Source organism: Macaca nemestrina, chromosome 17 (genome assembly GCF_043159975.1).
Source record: "Macaca nemestrina isolate mMacNem1 chromosome 17, mMacNem.hap1, whole genome shotgun sequence".
Lineage (NCBI taxonomy): Eukaryota > Metazoa > Chordata > Mammalia > Primates > Cercopithecidae > Macaca > Macaca nemestrina.
In genome coordinates, this window is record NC_092141.1 from 64,072,039 (window position 1) to 64,074,358 (window position 2,320).

Sequence of the window (2,320 nt, forward strand, 5' to 3'; positions counted from 1 at the left end):
CCAGTTCACCTCCAGACCTGCCTTAAGAGCAGCTTGCCCGCCCTCTCTCCTCCCCTCTGGGCGGGCCCTGCACGTGGCCCTGACAGCAGTAGGCCCCACCCCTGCTGGGTCCAATGAGCTCAGGTAGGGCTGACACAGGCAGCAGGAAGGGAAGTACTGGGTGGTGGGTTTTGGGGCCGGGTGTGTGTGAGGGGCTCCCAAGTTCCTGCTTGGCCTTCTTGTGGCACCACATGGCCAGGGAGTCCTTCCTTGGACAGGGCATTGCTAGGATCAAGGTGTGCAGTGGGCACTCCTCAGGTGCTGGCTGGGGCAGAGGACATGGGTTGGCAGAACTGGCAGAGAGTGAGGGCCTTGACAAAGCAGGGTGCCAGTGGGCAGGAGACCCTCTGCAGCCCCCCTTTGTGCTGCGTCATGCTGGAACAGGCACAGGGTAGGGGCCCACTGGAGGTAAGGCTAGGCACGAGCTTGTCTTGTCTTCTTTCTCTCCTTTTACAGTAATGACTCTAGCCTGGAATGGGGCCTCTAACTCAAGGAAAGGAGGCTGAAGTGTCTGGAGGCCTTCAAGAAGGGGCTTATAGCTGTTCCTTCACTCACGGGCTCTCTCCGTCCCTCGTCTGGTCTGTGCCTCAGGGTGGAAGTTCCCTGAGGGGAGGACATTGGAGGGTGATACCAGGAAGCCCGGAAGTCTGGTTTGGTAGCTCCTTCTCCGTGGTTCCAACTCTCTGCCTGTTCTAGAGGGGCCAGGGGTCCTAGAATGTTGTAAGGGGGTGTTCGGCCATGGTGGGGGAGGGCGCTGATGGCAGAGCCTGGTCTGGGGGCGCTGGTCTGAAGTGAGGGAGCTGGCGAAGTCTCCAGCCCAGGGACTTATGGTGACCCCAGTAGGCTAATCTCAGGGGTGGGTTGCCCCATGCCCCCATTATGCCCAGTGGAAGGGCTTCTGGCCTTACAGTTTTTGATGCCCTGGGGTTTCACTGAGGCATGGTGAGCTAGCGCATGGGAGGCTGGTGAGCAAAGCTATGCAAAGTTATATAAGGTGCCCCTTCCTGATGGTGACATAAAAGGTGTCCCTAGGTGTCCATGCAGCCTTGTTGGCACATGGCTTGGTGAGCGATTATGTCTTTGGATGAAAAATGTGATGCTCCTGCCCTGGAGTGGATGTCGCTGCACACGGTAGCTTCCCCCATGAGGCTGCGGCTCAGGATTGTGGGAGAGTGGGCAGGGCAACTGGTGAGTTTCTTGAGCGGAAGGGGCAGGTTACAATAGGGCGAAGTGTTGGGCTAAGACTGTGGCAACTCTGGGGTAACCCTGGCCATCTCCCCTGGGGCTGGCGTGGATAGCCTCTGCAGTGGTTCTTCAGGGCCAGGGGACCCTCCAGCCATTCAAACCCATACCTTGAGTTATGGTCTTTCTTGGCAGATTGGCTCTTTTGTTTCACACCCAGCTGCTTCCTTTAGCTTGGTGGTCCTAGAACACTGCCTCACAGACCCTGCCCAACACCATGCCACTGCCCTTCGCCATGATCATCAAGGGATGGATGGAATGGCATTTCTTTATACATCTGTAGATATGACATTTTTTCTTTAGCCGATGGATGTGATAGATTACATTACTTGACTTTTGAATGTTGAACCCTCTTGCATACCTGGGATGAACCCCCTGGTCATGGTATATAATTCTTTTTTCTTTTTTTTTTTTGAAATGGGGTCTTGCTATGTTACCCAGGCTGGTCTCAACCTCCTGGACTCAAGTGATCTTCCCATTTCATACTTTGGAGTAGCTGGGGTTACAGACATGTACCACTATGCGTGGGTCTGTATAATTCTTCTAATACATTATTGGGTTCAATTTGCTAACATTTTGTTGAGGATTTTTGCATCTATGTTCATGAGTGATATTGGTGTATAGTTTTCTTTTCTAATGTCTCTGGTTTCAGCAATGCTGGCCTCATAAAATGAGTTAGGAAGTGTTCCTTCTGCTTCTATCTTCTGAAAGAGGTTGTAGAGAAGTGGTCCTATTTCTTCCTCAAATGTTTGGTAGATTTCACCAGTAAAACTGTCTGGTCCTGGTGCTTTCTGTTTTGGAAGGTTATTAATCATTAATTCAATTTCTTTGCTAGATATAGACCTATTCACAGCATTTGTTTTCAACCTCAAAATACACTATTTCCCTAGTTGACGGAATCACCTTGTCCTGCATCTACTCTTCTGAGAGAAGGGATTCCAAGTAGATTAAAAAAAAAAAAAAGTCCAACATACATTTTGTTGTATTCTGCATGTCTCTCACTGAGGCAGAGGGAAAATCAGTTAAAGAAACTAAGAAA